The 11754-nt window shown below is 47.3% G+C and overlaps 1 long non-coding RNA gene across 1 annotated transcript; it reads left to right on the top strand.

Annotated features, from left to right (window-relative positions):
• Positions 1 to 6802: 6802 nt before the first annotated feature.
• Positions 6803 to 8461, top strand: LOC122232735. The gene is made up of 3 exons (XR_006210121.1): positions 6803 to 6961; positions 7324 to 7668; positions 8427 to 8461. It is a non-coding gene; the product is annotated as an uncharacterized LOC122232735 (long non-coding RNA).
• Positions 8462 to 11754: the final 3293 nt, after the last annotated feature.

The following is an 11754-nucleotide window of genomic DNA, read 5'->3' as shown; positions in this document are numbered from 1 at the left end:
CCCTGCAGGATCTGGCCCCTTGAGTCTCCTCTGCCTACCTCCTCGTTCTCTCTCCAGCCACAGTGATTTCTTGGCTGCATTTCGTTATAGCAGACATGCTGTCACCTCAGGACCTTTGCACAGGCTGCTCTGTCCGACCTCCCCACCTGCTTACCCCCTCGTTCACCCTCTTCAAGTCCCTGCTCAAAATTGCCTTCTTGGGGGTGGGGGCGGAGGGGGGTGCGCCTGGGTAGCTCAGTTGGCTAAGTGTCCGACTTTGGCTCAGGTCATAAGCTCACAGTTGGTAGGTTGGAACCCCGCGTCGGGCTCTGTGCTGACAGCTCAGAGCCCGGAGCCTGCTTCAGATTCTGTGTCTCCCTCCCTCCCTCTCTCTCTGCCCCTCCCCTCTCGCACTCTGTCTCTGTCTCTCAAAAATAAATAAAAATGTGAAAAAATATTTTAAAACGTTGCCTTCTCAGGGAGACTCATCCTGACTATATCCTATTGAATAATGAACCCTTTTCTTTGCCCCACACTCCTAATTCTGCTACTGTTCTCTACTCTTCCCCACCCACCTGCCCAGAATTACCTTTTAACACTCAAAACAATTTACTTATTTCTTAATGTTTATGATCTCTTTTGCCTTATGGGAATATGAGCTCATGAAGACTGTAAGTTCCATAATGGTGGCTATTTTTATTGGTTTTGTTTCTTTTTCTCGTCCCCAGTGGCTAGCAATGTTCCTGGCAGGTGCAGATATGTTCAGTTATTGTTGAATGTATGATTAATCTAACCCTCAGAGCAATTCTACAAGGTAGAGGTTATTTCATCTCCTTTTATGGAGGAGGGAACTGAGGTTCAGAGAGGTTAGTTCATTAGCCCAGGTCACACAGGAGAGCTGTTGATTTGAGCATAGCTCTGATTCCGAAGCAGCCCTTGCCTACCACTCTTTGTTGGGTTGAATCGAGCGAGGGGCACGGGGAGGTGGTTCAACTGGCTTACAGTTACTCCTTGAGATGAAGAAAGAATTCATCTTTCTGGAACCCAACCCCACATATGTCCTATTGGCCCAAGCCTCTTCTCATTAGCAGCTGGTATTTGGTATGCCACATAAGCCATGGTGAAGCCAACTGAGCTGGAAATCTAGAAGGATCAGTGTCTTTCAGAGAATCAGGAAGCAGGGGTAAAACTCTAGGGGAGATGAACCTGTCTTGATGACATCTCATGGGAATCATTGAAATTAGTCCTACCTCTGTGCTTGTCACCACTGAGATCTAGAATGTTCCATGCAGGAACCTAGAACATTCTATCGCACTTATCTGTTGATGCGCTTTATAGGGGCCCTTTGTCTTCCCTGACTTTTCTTTGAGGGACCCCCCCCCCCCGCCACTCACAGGTCACATGCTGACCCCCACCAGATCCAAAGCTGGGCATGACACTTGGTCTGGCCCATAGGGTGATCCATCCGTGGGCCCCAGTGATTGGTTGGGGGGCGGGCATAAGACACAAATATGTCCAATGAGAATCAGCTCTGGGACTTTTGAGGGAGCTCTCAAGAAAGAGTTATTCTCTCTCCAGCAGGGAAATCCCATGTGTTGCACCTGTCTGTGACTTCAGCCCCTCCTGCGTGGGAGGCGAGGGGGGGCATTTTCCAAGCCGTGTGTCCTGCAAAAAGTCAGGGGAGTAAAGGAGCGATGGCAGTCCATCCTGGCCTTTTACATCTTCTTCCTGCACTCCCATCCTGCGGGGCTGGGCACTGACATGCTGCTGACCAGCAGCTGAGAATAGCCTGGCACTGGTCCCAGAGGCTGCCCACCCCCATCGAGGACTCGGAGGACAGAACAATCTATGCCCTGTAGCGGCGCGTTTTCCACCCAGCACCTGATAAGCCGGAGCTGAATTTAACAAAAGCCCATCAGATGGGACACGTTTTCAGGAATAAGACGCTCCTATCAGTCCCACTGGGGGATGATGGAGACACTGGTGGACTTAATGCACTGCTGGCCCAGACCCAGGCTCTGGCGGTCCATTCCTCTCAAATTCCTCTGTAATCAGCTAAATTAGCCCATTGATAGGGCAGCTCATCAAGGAGCAGCTCGGAGGAGGGAGTGATGGACGGTCACCTTTTCAAGGAGCTCTGGGCCGGGGGATAAATGGCCTATTTACTCATGAGGTTGCAGTTGAGTGCTCTCCCCAGGTCAATAATTTTTCCTTTCTTGCCCTCGCTCTTCCTGGTCTTGGGCAGAAAGAGGCCCATGCCACATCAGGTCTGCCTCCGTCCTGAGCTGGAGTGCAAGGCTGGTGCTTAACCCACTCCTTGCTGCCTGAGCACAGACGTCCCGTCCTCTTAGGAGGGAGATCTCCCCTTTGTAAATACCTCACCTGCCCAACTCGAACGTGAGAGGCCCTCCCCGTAATTAGCGCGCAGGAGGGAAGGCGTTACAAATACTTGGGTCCCTATAACATCTCTCCTATCATGGGGCCCTCCTGCAAGTATTTTCTTTAGACCGGCCAAGTCCTATTTGGGAATGACTGGAACACCAAAGCTAGCTCTCGGGAAGGTTCCAGCATCCGCCTGTCAGAACCAGAGAGGCTTGAGAGTAATTCCAGGAACTGGGCCTCAGAACTGCCCGTGCTTGGTGTCGTATAAACAAGCCTTCTTAAAGCTCACTTTCCAAACAGCCCTGTAAGCAGGGATGTCGTCGGGATGCAAACAGACACCTACAGGATAAATGAGGGAAAAAAACACGGCTGTCGCAACCGTCCCCTCATCGGGAGCACCGGTTGCTTGGGGCCCCGGGGCCGACACTTCCAGGGATGGATACGGTACCCGGCTTGAGAATGGCTGCGTTTCTAAACAGCCTATTCAGAGGCGCGCGTGACGTGAAGTGGGAGGTCGAAAAGAGTGGCCTTCTTAAGACAGAGATATAGGCAAAGAATTTGAATTAAAGCGTTTCCTGACCTGCATGAGTGAGAGAAAGGAGATTGCCCGCGCCAGACATTGTCTTACAATATGTGTGAAATAAAAATGTGTATCAGGCTCAATTAACAAATTATATAAGCTAAGTAAACATTTGACTTAAAGTTGGTGAACTCAAGGAATGTCTGTGTCCCTTTTAAAGATGATTTTTCGATCTTCCCGTCGGGAAAAGCACGGCTCGCCTTAGATGTGGAGCCCTCTATATTTGGAGTTGCCTTATAGTCAGATGTATACCCAAAGGGTCTTGGTATACAGGAGTAGTTTCGGGAGAGATCTGGATAATTTTTCTTGTGGTCTGAGATATATATGTGTTCAAACTGTCCCACTGCTTTTCATGTGCTTGGAAAAGCAAGCGAGGAAAAAAAAAAAAAAAGGCATGCTTGTCTTAGGATAGCATTTCCCCAAGTGAACTCGGTTCTGCGATATGCTTCCTAAGAAAATGATTCCTTGATCAAATAAATTTGGGCAATGCGACACTCAATTGCACCCTCTTGGCGGGGGGGGGGGGGGGGGGGGGGGGGAGGGTCAATGTACTTGGCATAGCAAAGGGAACCTGCTAATCATAATGAAGTTAACCTAGAACTCCCTCAAAAACTACCATACCTTGAAAATCTGTTCTTACAGAACATTTCTTACCATTACACAAAACAAAACAATTTGGGAAGCCCGGAACTGGGGCTACCAAAATTTCAAGGGAGGTCACAAATATGAAAGATTGACACTCTTTCTTGGTGTTCTTTAGACAGCAGAGGGTATCTAGGTATTGAATTGACCAGAGTAAAATCTATCTCTTTCCCTCTGACAGAGTACACAGGCTACTACTGTGTGTTTCCGGAAGGCTTAGATTTTGTTGCCAGTTAGACTCAAATTCTGGCTGTTCTGCCATGAGCTGTGTGCTCTTGAGCAAGTGCCTTCGCCTCTCTGAGCTTCAGTGGCCTCCTTCGTAAAAAAGAGAACCAATCGGTGCTCTCCTGGAAGGATTTCTGTGAACGATGAAATGAGATGTACAGAAGTATACAGCATCGTGCCTGACGCTCGTAAGGGCCCAGGCAATGATCTCTGCCGTTTGCGAACAGTATTTCTTCTCAAAGCCCATGAACTTTGTTGGCTTGCTCACTTGGCTCAGCTTCACCCTTTCCGCTTGCAGGAACTGAACTGAAAAAAAGGGAATGTGGGGATTAGGAAATTAGGGTGGACCTTACTGCCGAGGTATGCACGCAAATGGCCTGCTGATTCCCACCTGAGAGAATCAGGGAGACTCACTTCCTGTTTTCCACCCCATGGGGGAGACTCACTTCCTGTTTTCACCCTACAGGGGCGACCTGCCCCCGGGAGCGCGGCCATAGCCTAAGGAACTCACCGGAAATGAGGCTGTCGGAAAGTTCCCAATTCATGTGATTCCTTTCAGGAGACCAGTCAGTTTTGTTTATTAAAACAACAACAACAACAACAACAGCAGCAACAACAACACTTTATCGCATTTTAATGACAAGAACCAAATGTACGCATTGCAGAAATTCAAATATGATAAATGTTTGGTAAACAGGGAGAGCCTTCCTTTCATCGGTACCATTGTCCATAAGCGAACACTAAGAACTTCTTCAGGTTTCTATATGGGTCTTTTTTATATAATAACAACAATAGTAACAAGCATTTTTTGAGTGCTTAATGTGTGCCAAGCAAATGAAAATTCTTTCCATGCATTCTCTCACTTCACCCCCCACCCCCGACCATTGTGGATGGTGTGGGTATTAGGGTATCACCTTATTTTACAGTTGAGGCAACTGGGGTTCAGAGACGTTGAGAAAACCCGGGGCCACAGAGGGAGCAGCCAGCGGGGCTGGGGTGTGAACTCCAGTTGGTTCCACGAGGGTCCACGTACTTAGTCATTAACACAGGTGCACGCGCCCAACCCACCCTCCCCCCCTACAATTTCTATTGCTGTATAAGGATCACGTTATCCCCAGTGGTCTGCAACGCTTCGACGGGACCTATAGCTCTCATTGCTTCTTTTTAACAGCTGCCTAGATTCCATTATGGGGATGAACATAATTTATTTAACCAGTTCCCTGCTGACGGGCGTGTTTGTCCATTTGCCACTCTGCCCTGTCCCTCCTCGGCCCCAGAAGGGCTGGGCTTCCTCCAGGGCTCCGGCTTTAACAGCAAGATCAGCATAGTGTCTCCATCAATCTGAGCTAGCAGTCTTTAAAAATACATAACCCAAAAAATAAGGCTCCATTAAACAAACTTATAAAATATGAATGGGTTGCTCACTGCTGCCCCTTTGTCCAAGAGCAATCCCCTCGCCCCTGAAGAAAGTGAAGCTTCTCAGCTCTCTCCATGTATTGACGAGAGGGGTGTCGCGCTATCAAGGTGTGGGGGCTTGAGTCCAGTGCGATTGTGACCCTCAAATGGAAAGGGCCCGGGTAATCTGCGGAACCACACAGCACAGCTCAGCGTGCCTCAGTGCGCCTGGGTGCGCTGTGTGTTCAAATCACACACTAACCCAAAATGTGGTCAGAGCAGCTCTTCGGAAAGCAATGAATTGCCCGGGCGCCTGTGCAGAAGTAGGGTAGCTTTAGGACTAAGGCCGTGGACATGAAGCCAGACTGCCCGGTTTGGAGCCCTGGCTCTGCCGTGCGTGATCTTGGGCAAGCCGCTTAACCTCTCCGTGCCTCGGTTTCCTCGTCTAGAAAATGATGATAGCAACAGTCCCTACCTCGTGGGACGATTGGGGGATTGCGTGAGTTCGAACAGGTAAGACAGAAGGCACCTGTGCACAGTTAGTATGACCCCTGGGCTGGCTGGTTTCCTTCTTAGGTTTGTGCGCACTATTTAAGATCTTTTAGAATTATGCAATTAACACACGGTCACTGCAACGAGAACAGGAAACCACACTTTTGCTCCCTCAGTCATCTGGAACCTCACCATCTAGAAGAAGCCACTGTGAACATTTTGGTGTGCAGCACTCCAAACATTTTCCTTTGTGGACAGTGTTCCTTTGCACACTCTCTCTTTTGCACGCCCACACGTACCCCCACATTCACATTAAATATATGTTGTAATTATATAAAACTTACAGCTCATGCACTCCTTTATAACTCAGTTCCTCCACTTAAAACAGTTTTTAACGTTTATTTTTGAGAGAGAGGGAGAGAGAGGGAGAGGAGGGGGTGCAGAGAGAGAGAGGGAGACACAGAATCCGAAGCAGGCTCCAGGCTCTGAGCTGTCAGCACAGAGCCCTACATGGGGCTCAAACTCACAAGTGGTGAGATCATGACCTGACCTGAAGTCAGACGCCTAACCGACTGAGTCCCCCAGGAGCCCCATAATCTCTTCTTCTAAGGACACCAGTCATATTAGATTAGGACCCACCCTAATGACCTCGTTGTAACTTAATCACCTCTACAAAGACCTTGTCCCTACTGTCACATTCTCAGATACTGAAGCTTAGGAATTCAGTATATGAATTTGGGGATGATACCACCCGGCTCACAATACCCATCATTGGGTCGTTAATCACAAATACACAGGGATCACAAGTACATTTTGCCGGTGTGATGACTGATCAGCTGGTATTGGCAGCCTGGAAGGGTCAGTGTCTCAAAAGATTCTGAGATCCCATCTGGGCACAGTGGGAAAGACCAAGATGATGTCTTCTGTAGGTGGAGACCGAGGGAGCGTTGACACATACACGGCGGGTTGTCCTTTTGCCTGAACCCAACTTGAGCTGATTTGTGATGTGGTCTTAGCCCATCGCATCACAGAGAGCGAGGCCATGTGGTAGGCATGCCCGGAAATGGGACTTTGCCCACAAATAGTTCACTCCCATTCTGACCACCAAGGTGATAATGATGGACGTGGTTGGGTCCATGAGGCTGACATTCCTGGCCCAGTACCTCTCAGCTCAGAAGAATCACCTGCCATTGGCTTGACTGAAAGGATCCACTGTTTTGAGATCATTTGGCCCCAGGGCCTAATGTTCATTCTGCTGCCGCATTGGTAAGTGAGGTCTGCTTCGGGGCAAGGAAATAGAATAGACAACCTTCCCTAGCTTACAGTTTCTTTTTGAGAAACTCTAATTCATCAGTAGTTTTTATTACATCCTTGCAGGGATTTGGGGACGAGCAAGAAAAAAAACTTGTAGGCCTAGCCTTCTGTATCATTAATTCCTTACTTCCTTTCTTATTTTCATTAATTCAACAAATATTTATTGAGAGCTTAATGTGCAAAGCATTATAGCCCATTTAAGAAGTGCAGGAAATGAGGCAGAGGAAAGGTTAGGACCTCTCTCTTGTATTTGATGGTTAGTCCATTTTTCTTGACTCCCTTTCCATTAATCTTTCTCTTCCTCTCTTGTCCAGAAATGTTGCTATCTTAGAGACACCAGGGAGACCCTGGCACTGGGAAGAGTGAGACAACATGTCAGCATCAGGGGAAGGTCCTAGCGATCAAATTTAGTGCCCTCATTACTCAGATGGTAAAATGGAGCTTGCGAGAAATTCAGGGATTTGTCGAGGTCAGACAAGTTGCCGGTGGCCGAGGGCGGGCCAGTAGCCAGGCATCTTGATCCTTGGCTTGATCTCATTTGGGGGCACCCCAAATCTGGCCCGTTAGGTATCTTGCAAGTTTCAGATGTGTACAAATCGGGTCCCACTTCATTAGCATTTGTAAAGAAGAGTTACACTTGGAACCTCTCCAACCTAAAGGTAAGTGCCATTCACCTGAAATGCTTCCACATGGTTTTTCAGAACGGATGAACCAATTCCCTAATTTATATCCCTCTCACCTATGAAGAAGAACATCTGGTTCACCTCCTCTCCATTCTTACGGGATGTAGCCATCCGCACGAAAAGCAAACCACGGACACAAAGTCTTCCTAATTCAGTACGGGAGAAATGACATCAGGGCTGTTTCCATTCTTACTTCTTTGACTTACAGTGTGGTTAGGCATTTTCTGAGATGTTAATTGCCTATAGATACTTATTCTGTTTTGAGTTGCATATTCATGTTTTTTGTTTGTTCTCCTATGATGGGATTTTTATTTTTCTTATTCATTTGCAAGGATGCTTTACATAGGAATATGATCACTATTTTTATGGTTAAAGTGTCAGCTTCCTGGATGCTGCAAACGTTTCAGCATCATTTTTTTACACATGATCAAGATGCTTTCTTAGTTTTAATCTTTTCTGTCTAGGTGATTATTCCACCAACTGTCTTTCTCCTAATTTTGTGTGTTTTGCTTATTTTTTTCTTGATTAGACCCTTTGGGGTCTTGTATCCTTGTTTTGGACTTTTAAAATCCAAATTTCCTCCCCCCCCTTTGTTAATTGTTCTTTGTATTTTTCCTGTGGTTTGTTATTCTTTTCTAACTTTAGGGGGTTGATACTCAACTCACTTATCTGTATCCTTTTATTTTATTTATTTACTAAAAAATTTTTTTTTAACATTTATTCATCTTTGAGAGACAGAGCATGAGCAGGGAAGGGGCAGAGAGAGGGCAACACAGAATCTGAAGCAGGCTCCAGGCTCCAAGCTGTCAGCACAGAGCCCGACGCAGGGCTCGAACCCGTGAACCACGAGATTGTGACCTGAGCTGAAGTCGGACGCTCAACTGACAGAGCCACCCAGGTGCCCCATTTTGTATTCTGTTAAATACAACAATGGTAACATTTAATACTATGACTCGAACTTCTGATTACAGCTTTGGGCACATCCCATGTGATTTAAAAAACACACATTGTTCTCATTATCATTTTCCTTTTGGTAATGGTTGGTTTTGATTTCCTCTTTGTCCCAAGTTCCTTGGGAGCATGGTTTTAAATTTCCAAGTGGTCAAAGTTTTTAAAAAACACTTACAGCAATCTCTAGTTGTATTACCTTTTGATCGGACAATTCAGTTCTGAGCAACTGTTTGACGCTTGACATCTTGAGTACAGATACTCACGTATCTAACACAGGTCCGAGAATGTCTCTGCTCTTTGGGAAGCTTGAAGTCAGAAAGGCCTCTGACCCAGGATGCAGTTGAAACAGCCACAGTTGCCAGAGGGTTCCTGTTTGTAGCCCTGATATGGGTTATAGTGATGGCTTAGATAGATGGTTAGATAGAGAAGAGTTAGGAGGACAGCTTTAGAATCTGCTTTTCTTACCCACCCCTCATATATATTTTAAATAGGGAAGTTACCTGATGATATCAGAGGCTAGAATTCTCTCTCTTTAGGCAAAGTCTGAATGATACAGAACATAATGTCCCCTCATTGCTTATGCTGCTTCATCCAGAGAGCGTTCCAGAACTGAGTACATTTCTTGGGGCTTTTACCATACCTTGTGCTCGGTTCCCACTACCTCCTAGAAGAACTTTTGGTCCAACTGATTATTTGCTACCCATAAAGCTGAGTTTCAAGAGGGAGCCTAGCCCGCTGGCCGAAACTACGTTCTTAATTCACTGGAAACGCATGTTGTTGAACCATGGATTTTCATTTGAAGAACAAAAGTGTTGCCCATTATAGAGTCCACTTAAAAAAATAGAGCAAGGGAGAGATTTTTATTTCCATATGGATTATGTTAAGGGCTGTGTGTGTGTGTGTGTGTGTGTGAATGTGTACGTATACATAAGAAAGAGAAATGGCCCTATTATGGGAAGCCTCATTAAAGAGGCCTGGAAAAGGTTAGTCCATTTGCAGACTGTACATCTTAATCTCTCCACACGGCACACTAACCTGGAAGGGGAGAGAGAATCTATGGCCAGAGAGACCTTGGCTTCGGTCCAAGTGCTGGCTCAAGTAGACCTTGCCTTTTCCCGCCGGCTACCCCTCATTAGCACTCTCTATTAACCTACAGAAACCGTTCTCCCAAGGGGCTCCAGGAAATGGGGGGACGTGCAAGCCAGTTCCGAGTGGGGGAGACCCAAGTCTTTCCTCTGGCTGCTGCTCATTTGCTGGCAGGTGCATTTGGGGTTTGGGCCCCTGGAAATTGGGGAGAGGAAACCAGGAGCGTGCTATAGCTTAAAGCAGTGCTGATAGGTTGAGCGGCCTTTCACCTGTTGCTGGCTGGTTCTCATCTGTGTTAACAGTTTCCAACTGGCCTCATTATTGGAGAAACTGGAGGCCTCTGGATAAGGGCCCTTAAGCTGGTTCTGCACAGGCCCCCAGATCCCCTCGAGGCCTTTTGTAGGTCCCATGTCACAACGCAGAGGAGTGGGAAAGAGGCGTGAGCTGGCTTTCGGCTGGAGTCTTTACCCAAAGTAAAGCAAACTGTGACTGGTTACTCACCCTTCCCAGCCTCAGTTTCCCGATGTGAAATGTGTGTGCGGATGTCGGGGGGTGTGGGAGGTGGAAACAGCAATTCCACCTACTTCTAAAGTCATGAGGATTAAGGAGAGAAGGAAGACCGCCAATGTTCATTTTTATTTATTTTGTATATGGCGGGTCAGGCTTGGGACTGGTGCTTTCATGGAGATGCTCAGAACATTACGCATTTCCCTTCCCACCCTTCCCCCTGCAGTGGAGCCCACTCCCTTGTCCCCTTCTCCATCTTCCCACCAATCCGTACCAGGCATTCTCGTCCTCCATCACCCAGGCCCTTGCTCCCCCAAAGTGTGGTCCATGGACCAGGACCACTGGAAACAGCTGGAAGCTTGTTAGACACGCAGAATCCCTGGCCTGGCCCAGATCTACTGAATCAGATGCTGCATTTTGGTCTCCAGGTGACTCTTGTGCATGGTAAGGTCATCGGTGCTGCCCAACAGATGCTTTTTCACTGTGGGTGTGTAACATCCAGGAAACTCTTACTGAGTAGAGTCGTAAAGGTTTAGGCACAAAGGGGACGCTGTTCTGGATACACATGTTCTCTCTTTGTCACTACTCTTTTAAGTTTTTCATGTTATTTCTGAGTACATCAAGAGGAGAGACTCTATTTGGAGCCTCTATGTCCTTAACACCTTGTAAAAGGCGCCTGAATCTGCAGACAATAGCAGAGATAGCTGCCCAAGGCAAGGCTAAAAATGTTTCTGGCAACCGAAGACAATTAAATCCGGAGGAAGTGGGGAGGGAGTGGTTGGGAGTGTGTGAGCTTGAGAGTCCTACATCCAGATGTTTTCCTAAATATCTGGTCTTCCCAGTGAAAAGTAAGTGCCTTGATAGAGCAAAGCTTGTGTTCAAAGCTTCAGTCTCCAGCCCCCGAGGAGGCACAACATGTGGTCCAACATTTATTGCCTCAACCTGGATTTTGCATATTAGAGCGGGAAGGTGTCATTGAGACAGTCAATGGGAAGAAACACATTGCAAATACCCTCCTCTCCTCCATACCTGTGCCCTGGGCAGGCATCGCTAATCAATTATCACATTCTCTTACAATGAGCTCAGACTTGGGTACAGCACGATAGCCCATCACCAACCGATCAGAACCGCCTTGGCCTGCATCAGCATAGCTGGCCTCAGTCTTCTAGAGCTGAGCGCCAGAGATGGCTGGCTGGCAGGTTGGTTTCCGAACAACCTGGTTGCACGTTCCCACGAGCTAAGACTCGGTAATGGTGACAGATTTAATGAGGAACATAAAATCACTGTGATTTTGGGGAGAGAGCGAACTTGGCTCCTTGGGTATGGAATTGGAGACAGGAATGCTCTCGATAATTGGTTCCATTAGCAGAGATGGAACACTGCATCTGCCCTTTTTTGTTGTTCCAGCACCCAGCACCTTATTTTCCTTTGGGGAAAACCCCACTCTTGGGTCCAGCAGTTCAGGCAAGATAGATTACATCTCTCTAGTCCAGAGGCTGGTATGTCATCAGTCAGGGC

This window comes from Panthera tigris, chromosome D3, assembly GCF_018350195.1.
Source record: "Panthera tigris isolate Pti1 chromosome D3, P.tigris_Pti1_mat1.1, whole genome shotgun sequence".
NCBI lineage: Eukaryota > Metazoa > Chordata > Mammalia > Carnivora > Felidae > Panthera > Panthera tigris.
This window is presented reverse-complemented; position numbering and strand designations above follow the sequence as displayed.